This window comes from Palaemon carinicauda, chromosome 18 (assembly GCF_036898095.1).
Source record: "Palaemon carinicauda isolate YSFRI2023 chromosome 18, ASM3689809v2, whole genome shotgun sequence".
In the NCBI taxonomy this organism is placed as follows: Eukaryota; Metazoa; Arthropoda; class Malacostraca; order Decapoda; family Palaemonidae; genus Palaemon; species Palaemon carinicauda.
Window position 1 is genome coordinate 73,195,855 of NC_090742.1, and position 11,906 is coordinate 73,207,760.

General features: G+C 36.5%; 1 protein-coding gene across 4 annotated transcripts in view; it reads left to right on the forward strand.

Moving 5' to 3' along the window:
* LOC137657895 (uncharacterized) overlaps positions 1-11,906 on the forward strand; it is a 148,597-nt gene that overhangs the window by 125,442 nt on the left and 11,249 nt on the right. Inside the window, exon 1 of one of the 4 annotated variants that reach the window (XR_011047237.1) lies at positions 10,847-10,982. The exons of the other annotated variants lie outside the window; for them this stretch is intronic. The gene's annotated coding sequence lies outside the window, so the exon portion shown is untranslated. Of the gene's footprint in view, positions 1-10,846; positions 10,983-11,906 lie in introns of those variants that run through there. 4 annotated transcript variants of the gene reach the window in all.

Genomic DNA, 11,906 nt, shown 5'->3' on the forward strand with positions numbered 1-11,906 from the left:
ATACCTTTCTTCTGTATGTATGTAACAAATATTGTTAGTCTCTGTTTAGCCGTCATTTTGTTTAGTAACCTCTTATTAAAGAGACCTATCGTTGTCCGTGTTTCTTTGCCAGCCTACAAGAGATTAAACATGGCGCAGTGAGTAGGGTCTGTTCTACTGGTGAAATGATCGTAGTCAGAAGTGATTCAGAATTTAAGATTTGATTGACACGATGGAAGGGCAACTAGAACAATTGACTGAGCTGCTGGCGAAGCAAGCGGATATGGCTCAGAAGAGGGAAGAACGTTTAGCTAGGATGTTAGAAGCTATGATGAGTGTTCAAAATGGAAATGTTAACGAAAATCGTCAACGAAGTGGAGGTGCTGAAATTTCGCAAAATGATGCACAGTGCCGGTATAAAATTCCTCATAGTGCCACACCTGCACCTCACCTGTCATCGTCAGTCTCTTTGAAGGAGTTCGATGCTTGGCGGCATAAATTTGAAGGTTATGCAATGCTGACTGGAATTAAATCATTAACGCCTGCTGAGCAAAGGTCGGTTCTCGCTTCTGTTTTAGATGAAGACTGGACACGAACATTGCGATATGGGCTCTCTTTTCAGGCTGATGCAGATCTTGAAACAATACTTAATGCCATGGAAAGACACTTACGAGGTCAACGGAATGTAATCGTCGACAGGAGAGAATTTTACCTCAGAAAACAAGAAACTGGTGAGAGTTTCGACGATTTCCTTTGTGGTATCCGGGAAATTGCAGCATTCTGCGATTTTTGTTCATCGTGTATGGACAATAGATTGAGAGACCGTATTGTTGTTGGCACTCGTGATGAACAAGCTCTAAAACGTATGCTAGAAGAGAAGGACCTGAATCTGCAGAAGGCTGTAGATATTTGTCGAGCTTCTGAGAGTGCTAATGAGAATAGCGCTACAATACGAGGAATGATCCCAGACAATATATCAAAAGTTTCACGGTACAAAAGGGACTACAAGAAAGCACCCAACAGTTTATATAAAAAGGAAAGATGCTTTAGATGTGGAAGAGATAGACATTCTGACATGAATGTTTGTAAGGCAAGGGACAAAAAGTGTTCCCAATGCGGAAAGATTGGACATTTTGCTGCTGTTTGTAGGTCAACAGGGAAGGAAACTTCTTCTTTTCTGAAAAAGAGTAAAGATTCAAAGCTAAAATCAACTGTTAGTAAACTTAACAGGGATGTACATAGGATCGTAAGTGATGTGTATGTTAACAGTGCCATTTCTCAAGCAACCCCGAAAGTTCAGATTCACATTACTCATCCTGCAGGGAACTCGTCTATACTATGGACACCGGATTCGGGAGCAGAAGCTACAGTCATGGGGCTCAATGTAGCGAGATCTCTTGGCATATATCCCTATATGCTCGAACCTTCTAAAATTGGAAAGCTTTGTTCTGCTGGTTACCAGACCCTTAATTGTGTAGGAGCTTTCACTTCACACCTTTCGCTTGGTGATCGACAAACTAAAGCAGAAATAACTGTGGTTAAAGAGGTAAAGGGAGCTTTATTGAGCTGGTTTGATTCGATTGCTTTAGGAATTCTACCGGAGGATTTTCCTGCTCAAATTAATTCTCTTCCCGTACGATTGTCTGTAAATCCAGATGAAGAAAAGCGCTTAAAGGACTACAAAGAGAACAAAGACTCTACTTGTAGGGAAGTTAGTTCTCCTGTTGCACTTCCAAGGTGGCCTTATGAACGTGATCCAACTGAAGGAGAAAGGGCAGAACATGCTGCAGCTTTGGTATCAGCATTTCCTCGGGTATTTGGTGCCACAAAAATACTGAGGGAGATGCATGGAGGTCCTATGCATATAAAGTTGTCCGAAAATGCAAGACCATTTGCTGTGACAGCCCCGCGCACTATACCATACAGCTGGAGGTCTGAAATAAAGGATCAGCTTGATGAACTTTTGGAGAAGGATGTGATCTGTAAGGTTGAGCATCCAACAGAATGGTGTCATCCTATAGTGCCTGTTGCTAAAAAGCCAAATGGAGTAAGATTGTGTGTTGATCTCACTAAGCTTAATAGGTATGTATGTAGACCCACTTATCCTGTACGATCACCACATGATGCAGTAGCTTCGATAAGCACCGGAGCAATGTGGTTCTCTACACTAGATGCAAAAATGGGATATTTCCAAATCAAAATTGCAGAAGAAGACCAGGACCTCACATGTTTTATCACCCCATGGGGTCGCTATAAATTCAAGAGAGCAGTAATGGGACTTATTTCTTCAGGAGATGAATACAATCGAAGAGGAGACCAAGCTCTTGGTGATATACCACAAACTGTGAAGATAGTTGATGATATTCTTGCGTATGATTATTCGTATAAGGATCACCTAGCCCATATTATTTCTATCTTGCAAAGATGTGATGAATATGGGATAACTCTTAATGATCAGAAAATTTGCTTTGCAAAACGTGTTGTTGATTTTTGTGGATATAAAATCTCAAGTCATGGCTACACAGTTGATTCTCGCAAAGTAATGGCTATTGCAGACTTTCCTGTGCCACAAAATATAACAGATCTTCGATCTTTTATGGGACTTGTAAATCAGCTTGGAAGTTTTTCTTCAGTGATTGCACGTGAAGCACAACCACTCAGAGATTTACTGAAGGAGCGTAATGATTGGTGTTGGACTGCACAACATGATTTGTCATTTAGGAGAGTGAAGGAAGCACTTACTGCACCCCCTGTACTTGCACATTTTGATGCAACTTTGCCAACCATGTTGCAGACAGATGCGTCACGACTGCATGGTCTGGGATTTGCTTTACTTCAAAAGCATGGAACGGACTGGAAACTAACGCAATGTGGCTCAAGATTCCTTTCAGATGTTGAAACAAGATATTCTGTAATAGAGCTGGAAATGACAGCCGTATTATGGTCAATAAAGAAATGTCATACTTACTTGGCTGGATTACCTCATTTTGATGTTGTGATAGATCATAGACCATTGATACCAATTCTTAACAGTAAATCACTTGGTGAAATTGAAAACCCAAGACTTCAACGCATGAGAGAGAAACTAAGTAATTTTAGTTTTACTGTTCACTGGCAGAAAGGAAGTGCTCATTGTATTCCGGATGCTTTATCACGTGCACCAGTTCAGGATCCTACAGAAGAAAATTGTTTGAAAGACGATGGATCCACTGATCCTTTGCATGTTGCAATGGTGAATGCCCTCGACATGCATGAAGATGGCGTACTTCTAACACCTTTGAAGGACAAAACACTGGAAAAGATACGTGCTGCTGCTGAACAGGATGCAGAATACAATTCTCTTCGGGAGATTATAATGAAAGGTTTTCCTGAACACTGCCATAATTTGGAAGTAGAACTCAGACCTTTCTGGAATATACGTGATATGCTTGCTGTAGATGATGACCTAATTGTTTATGGAGCAAGACTTCTTATACCCAAGAGACTTCGACGTGAAACCCTTGAATGTCTTCATGATGGTCATCAGGGAATTGACCGCACTAAAAGGAGGGCGCGGCAAACTGTTTATTGGCCTAAAATTGACAGAGATATTGAGAATATAGTTTCTTCATGTATCAAATGCCGTTCTCTTCTACCAAATCAAAGGAACGAACCTTTATGGCAAGAAGAAGATCAACCAAGTAGAGTTTTTGAATCTGTATCTGCAGATTATTTTCATGCCATGGGTCGGACTTATCTTGTTTATGTTGATAGGTTGTCTGGGTGGCCTTGTATATCTTCCTGTCAGGGTATAGCTTCTGCAGCTAATCTAATCCGATCATTGAGGGCTATATTTTCAGATACTGGTGTTCCTGTGTTGTTGAAGACTGATGGAGGACCACAGTTTGCTGCATCAGCTTTGAGGCGTTTTTTATCTCGTTGGGGAGTAGAACATCGCATTACTTCGCCATATAATCCGAAGGCAAATGGACATGCAGAAGCATCTGTGAAAATTATCAAGAAGCTGATAATGACTACTACTAAGAATGGGAATCTGGATGCAGATGAATTCGCCCGTGGAATGTTAGAGCTTAGGAACACACCCCGTGCTGATGGCAGATCACCAGCCCAAGTTTTATTTGGTCATCCCCTCAGGTCTTTTATTCCAACACATCGTCGTTCATTTGCCAAAGAGTGGCAAAGGAAGGCAGAGGAATGTGATGTTAAGGCAGAGTATTTGCGAAGTCAGGCGAAGCAACGGTACGACAGTACTGCCAGACCCCTTCCTCATTTGAAAATGGGTAGTTATGTTGATGTTCAAGATCAGAACACAAAACTTTGGAATCGTCCAGGTGTTGTTGTTGGCATTGGATCCAGGCGAGATTATCTTATAAAGTTGGGCAGTGGACGTATTCTGTGGAGAAACCGGAAGTTCCTGAGACCACATCGACCTTTTCTACCAATATATGGATCAAGCCTTGATGCAACTAACACTCCCAATAAACCAAAGGATGGGGAGAGGTTGCAAGATAATTCTACTGCTGAGGTTATTGAACAACCAGTTTCGCCTACACCAGCTCCACGTCGTAGTTTGCGGCATAAGAAAGAACCTGATCGTCTACAAGTAAAATGGAACAAAAATACATATGAATAAGAAGGATCTTCAGACGCTAGGAGTTATATATTACCCTAGACGTCTTAGGGGGAGGTGTGTGATATACCTCCAAATGTCTGTATTTATTTGTTTACTAGTTATGTAATGGGTTGTTCGTAAATTATATTGTAATGGTAATTGGTTTCTAATGTAAATAAACAAGCGAGAGTTTTGTAAATACCTTTCTTCTGTATGTATGTAACAAATATTGTTAGTCTCTGTTTAGCCGTCATTTTGTTTAGTAACCTCTTATTAAAGAGACCTATCGTTGTCCGTGTTTCTTTGCCAGCCTACAAGAGATTAAACAGAACCGAAGCAGAGTTCATACGATTATATATTTATTCTAACTTGATAGAAGATATGACATGATCCGAGATAGTTATTCAAGAATCAATATTTTTTCTTTTCTGTTTCCTTGATTTAACCTTTGAAGGAATTTGCCTTATTACCCAATATATATATATATATATATATATATATATATATATATATATGTATATGTATATATATATATATATATATATATATATATATATATATATATATGTATATATTATAATGTGTGTGCGTGCGTTAAAATCGTGCGAATGTAATGTGGAAGGTTTATAGATCATTATAAGCGGTATAATCTTCGGACATACCTAAATGAATAGTAGTCAAGACCAAGCTCTCTCGATCTTAGTCAAGACACCCCCCACCCACCCCCCACCCCCCTTTCCACGCAAGCTAGAACCAACGAGGGCCAAGCAACGGTTGCTTTATGACTCATCAGATAGACCTATCATTAAGCTGTCAAGGACAGTAGGGCTACAAATAGTAGTAAACACAAGTCCTGTGAGTAGGAAGTAGTGATCCTTTCAGGCATTGAGGCCTGCAGCTTAGTACTACGCTCCTTGTTGAATTTTTTTCCAAACGATTTTGATTTCTTGTGGCATTGTCCTTTGCTGCCATTTAGCGAGGACACTCGTACCCCTTTACAAAGGCAACTGCTCAAGTAAAGGAAGCTTTGATTGATGATAAAGATATCTTGATAATTGTAAGTGGGTCTTATTGGAGGTAGGATATGGATAAAAACTTTCGTAGTTGCCATGACACAAGTGGAAGGTCATTGAAGGGAGGCCATGCCGTGAATGGTTGATCGAAGTTTATCTATCTTTGTCATTAAGGTATATTTACAGCTATACCTTGCTCTGAGAACAATAAGCATATCTAGTAATATGTCTTCATAACGAATGGCTCGAAATTAAGAGTAGACTTTAACAACAAGCCAGAAATATGTTATTACTGGAACTAAACTTGCAATAAAGGGATTTTGACGAAGGAAAAATCTATTTCTGGGCTGCTCCTGTGCCGCCCAGTGAAATGCTCCTTTAGAACCATTTCTAAGGTATATAACTGCTATATATTACCAGAGAAAAATTGCATAGGAATGCCAGGTTGAACCCAGCTCGCTCACCTATAAGGTGTCGGTATAATACTGGGGCATAATAATTCACAACCAGAGGTCCCGCACCATTTAGATATTTCCTCTTCAATATCCCTGACAGCGAGGTGCCGTTCAACACCAATGTCGCGTAAGCTACTACTACCAACCCAACCCACGCTAGTGAACCCACTCCTTATATAGCACCCGTTCCACTCACAATAAGAGATAATGCATCCGAAAGGTGGTAGTATCCTCGGTGTCACTTAAACAATTAGTAGTGGTACGGTTACTTACAGATAGATAGATTTTGGACACAAGGCATCCAACGCTTAGTGTGATGTCTGATGCATGATTCATCCATTATGTAATTAGGGGTACGTCGTTATAGCATAAACATCACTACCTTAAATTACACATCCATAGAGGCAAGTTACCGATTGTTGTAATAGACATACTCTAACTATATGATAGTTTACTAGAATTTAGTACACTAAGACTTATAATTCATCTAAATAAAGCTCTAAACCATATTTTGCCATAGACGTCTAAACCCAAATATTAGATAAAGCTTTAAAAGTAATAGTTGTTTTGCCATAGACTTCTTAAACCAAGTTTCAAAGGCAAAGGCAAATTTCAAAGGCAAGGCAAGGCAAATTTTATTTTATCGACCCTTTCCGGAGTATGAGAATTACAAAATTACACAAATATATATATTTTACACAAAAACTACAAAAAGAAGAGACCAATAGATTGCAACTATGTTTATGTACACATATATTTAGAAAGTACATAATTAAAGCATAAAAGGTATTCGGACAAAGGAAAGTACATACATTGAAAATAATACCAGAATAATGAAAATCCTAGAAAGTATTAAATCTAAAATAAAGACATTATAGGGTTAACAAACTTTGCAAGTCTTTTCAGTTCTCGAGCACTACTTGTATTGAGGAGCAGATTGAATTTAAAAGTGGTAGGTCTACAATAGTAGTGCTTTAGGTATCTCTCTCTTATTTCTCTAATCACAGGACAAGTATTGGTTGGACTAGAATGTGCAAATAGACTTGCAAGTTAATGTCAGAAAGAAGCAGAATTTTTTTTTTTTTAGGAAAAATTCTAAGCCAGGAGTTGGTTTGATATGAGGTCCTGCCAAAAACTGTTGACGAGTCAACTTTACATAAATGGTATAAATTTTCCTCTCCCAGAATTTAACCTGCCTAATTCCCACAAGAAAAAAAATGTCAAACAAATAGTAACGAATTTTAGATCGATATATTTGATATTTGTGAATCATTATACTGTAGTTTGTCAATGTTTATATATCTTCAAGGTTACAGCTATTAGTTTTATAAGCCTTCCCCAATCCATTTAACAGAAAAACCTCTTCATACCTATAATACACCTTTCCTGGTAACAAAACTGATATCAGTTCATTATCTTAGCATGTTTTTGTGCTCATCACTTGAGTTGCTGTGATGCTAAGGGGACGACTATTTGAACTGCGTAACGCAAGGACACTTTTTCTCTCATGATATTCACCGCAAGACAATCTGGCCTTGATTTGTAGCCTCCCTAAAAGGTTCGCCCATCCTCCCACTGTGTGGCGTCTTGGTACATCTGCTGCCGCGTTGCGATAGAAATACAACTTTTCCTTGATTAATTTCAGTGGTGAAATTCCTCGTTTCCCCTCTCGTCTTAGCAGCATTAGGCACAAAAGTGTGATGCAAATATCTCCTTAGGCAAAATGGACGATAATATAATGAAAATTGCTTATATATATATATATATATATATAGATAGATAGATATACAGTATATGTATATGTGTATATATATGTATATATATGCTTATATATATGATATATATATAATATGTATATATGTATGTATATGTATATATACATATATATATATATGTATATATTCACATATATATATATGTATATGCTTATATAAATATATATGTATATGCATATATACATATATGTATATATACATTTTATATATATGTGTATATATATATATATATATATATGTATATACATATATATACATATCTATATATGTATATATATGTGTATGTATCTATGTATATATGTATATATGTGTATATATATATATATATATATATAATAGTATAGTATAGTATACAATGTACTGTAATACAGACAGTGTATATCATCATCAGCCGTTGTTAGTCCACTGCAGGACAAAGGCCTCAGACGTCCTTCCACGAGCGTTTTTATGGTCTTTCTAATTCTATGCCAGTCTATACCCACAAATTTTCTTACCTCGTCAATCCATCATCATCTTTATGTTGCTCTTTTTCTGTCTTAGTGTTATTCCCGTCATTAATATTTTCATAGTTGTTTGAGTTGTAACTATAGTAGCCTTTATTAAGGCTCCAAGTTATATGTACAGTATATGTAATTGGACGTATATATGTTTGTGTATATATACTTGTATGTATCTGTTTAATATATATATATATATATATATATAATTTATATATATATATATATATATATGTATACATATATATATATATATTATGAAAAAATCTATTTAGAGGTAAATGTTTCTTATTGTTTGGTAATGTTGCCTGAAAAAATACAATCTCTCTCTCTCTCTCTCTCTCTCTCTCTCTCTCTCTCTCTCTCAGAACTAACTTCCTTTATCAAAGTATTTACTTCGTGATACATATATGTAGGCTACTGTTAAGCAGTTTATGAAGTATGAGTTTAAATTTAACTATTAAAAGCTAAACAAATAATATATAATACGCTTTCAATAATTTGGCAATTCAGTAACATATATATCTTTTGATGCAATAGATACAGGAAATGCTGAAAGTGGTCTTATCAAATTTTCGTGTATTGTTTTCTATTTTTTTTTTGTCAGTTCTAATATATTATCATCAAATATTGAAAAATTAAAATTATATACAGACAACCCTCTCTGGTAAACGTACCTTCATTTGGTATTCTTTTCCTAATAATGTACATTGTTGCTTTGTTTTAAATATGTAGTTGACGGAAGTGAAGGCGACGCCCACTTTTATATACATGATGGATACTTTGATAAAGTTTCAGCGAAAGAAACGACATCTTTTCTTAGAAAATGAGATCTAGTTCATTTATTAATGTTTATTTAGTACCGCAGTTATGACTTGCATATTTGATTGGTGATATAAAGAATTATTACCCATTTATCATTTTGAGGTAATCTTCAATTTAATAATTCTTTGAAATGATGTCTCGAGAAAAAGCACTTGTCGAGGGCTACGTGTTGTTGTTTTTTTTGTTTTCTCCCGTTTATTGGGAAGCCATTTCCTGTTCGTGCAATCAAGAGGCTTGAAACGATATTGTTATTCTCATACTCAAATACGATAATTATTTCTTTATCTTGAATTTTTTTTTCTACTTACCAGTCACTGGAATTAGGAGTGTGAGCAGCATCTGGTCTCGTGTCTGCTAAATGATTTGTTGCTGTCTTGTTAAGTTATCAGTTCTCTCTCTCTCTCTCTCTCTCTCTCTCTCTCTCTCTCTCTCAGTAATAGCAATCCTTATATTCAAAAGAAATTATAATTTTTAAACGCAAAGGTGAATATTGTGAGAAGGAAGTTTAAGAGTCAAGGGTAATTTTGCAATTGGCGAAGGTAAGCTGTAAACATCGCAAGGTTTGTTTTTCTCAAATGAATGACGAAAACCTTGTTCTGATGGAAAACAAGCCTCCGAATAATTCGACACTGATACCAAGAAATACTTCGAGGATCTTGGTCGTGTTGATTCTAAACAATCTTTATCGTTCAGCGCTGATAGCTGGCTGATTTCTTTCTTTTTTGACACGTTCGTGGTGTCTTTTTTTTTTTTTTTTTTTTTTTTTTTTTTTTAATCAAAAGCTAAATTCCTTGTAGTTTTATCGTCTTTTTGGTAAGAAAGACATGCAAGTTACGTGAATATATATTTTGTTTTATCTATTGTGTTTGTGTAAACATGATAAATCCCGAAGTCTTAGTGTACTTTATTGCTACTGTCTTCCTGTTTCGCAGTGTCATTTTGTAATTATTGCTTTTCTTTTATAAGGCAGAATAAACAAGAAGTCTCTCTCTCGCATGCTTACTATTATAATATTTTAGTATGTCTTTGCAACTTAAACGCTTCAATTCTCTTTGCCACAATTTAGTTTTTGGGCTTTAAGATTAATTACAGTTTCACTGTTGTCTCTGAATGAATTACATAGGTGGTGATGGTTAATGAAGCAGCATTTCAGTGTTGAATATCATACCATTTCAAATGAATATTAAGCATGATAATTTAAGTAGATTTTATAATATACACAGTAGTTTCCTTTGTATAGTCGTACTCGAGTTCGTGGAATGTGTTTTACGTATTGCTTTTTAATTAGTATGCAGGAAGAGTGCCGTAGCTATGTGAATAAATAAGCATCTCTCTCTCTCTCTCTCTCTCTCTCTCTCTCTCTCTCTCTTCTCTCTCTCTCTCTCTCTCTCTGTTTCTTCTATGATGACTGGGTTTAATCACCTGAGCTATCATCATTACTATTCATAACGTAAAAGTTTCCAACCATTGTACTTTTTCATCGGAAATGATACGTCATGTTGACTGTAATCATCTATTCTTAAGCTATCACGCCGTGAACCCCATCGTTATCAGTAACATATTTCTTCTTCCTAGTTCAAGGAAACTAGTCATTCTACTTATAAAACGATAGTAGTCATTCGTCGGGCGTGCTCACTGTATATATATACCAAACGAGTTGAACTCCAGATGATAACCCTTCTCGCGCTGTTGGGACAAGGAGCTCCCCAGTGTCCCTCTTGCTGCGCTGTTTGTCGGTTAAGGAAAAAATTGAAGAGCCCCAAAAGGTTCGAGTGTGGACTAATTTTGTTGGTGCCTTCAGTTCAGTGTAACAGTTGACTTACACAGTGAGTGAACATAATGGGCATTTGTGCAGTGAATAGTTAGTGTCTTACGACCTCTCTAGATGGGCTTTTTTTTTTCCTTTCTGTAAATCCCAAGAATCCTAGGTGCCCACTCGTTTTATACACAATACTTAAAAGTTTAATTAAATAATAGGCTTTATTTTTTGGCTAAGTGTAGGATCGATTCTGGACTTAGTTTGCTAAATGTTGTTTTATTAAGTACTAGATTTATCAAAATCCATGAAAAAATAGTTCACAAGGAAGTGTAAAAAGGTCAATCAAGGATCAATTTGTTGGAGCCCTCGTATCTTGTAAATGCTTTTGGAAACCCGTCATTCAAAGACCTTTTGACCTTTGAACATGTTAGTGGTGAACATACGTGGAAATTACTCAATAACTCCAGTGATCATTTCGTTTGGCTACAGGTTGTTAGCTAATGGCAGTAACTAACCCCAATAGAATTTAAACTATAAAGGTTATCTGGAGCCAAATGCAGATAGATTAATTAGTGGTTTTTTTTTTTATCATTGGTGACGACCAGAATTGACTTGAATGAACCCAGAGGTCTATATTGTATAAATGAATTTTCTTAACGTCGCTAGTTATATTTTCAGTTTTGGTCGATGTAATATTAAAGTTTGTAAAGTGATGAAACAGTCCATATCGATGTTCTGTTTTGACTCAATTGTGGCTGACTGAAACGGAAATGTAAAAGATTTTTTAAAATAATCGCGTGATGAGTGGAAATTGCTTACTTATTTGACATCCTGTCCGTACTTATACAGTACCTTGAGTGTATAAATAAATCGTAACAATGTATTTGTCCAATCAAGAAATGAGATTGTCGTAGAACAATTTAGTATAGTCTCTCTCTCTCTCTCTCTCTCTCTCTCTCTACCTCTACCTCTACCTCTCTCTCTCTCTACC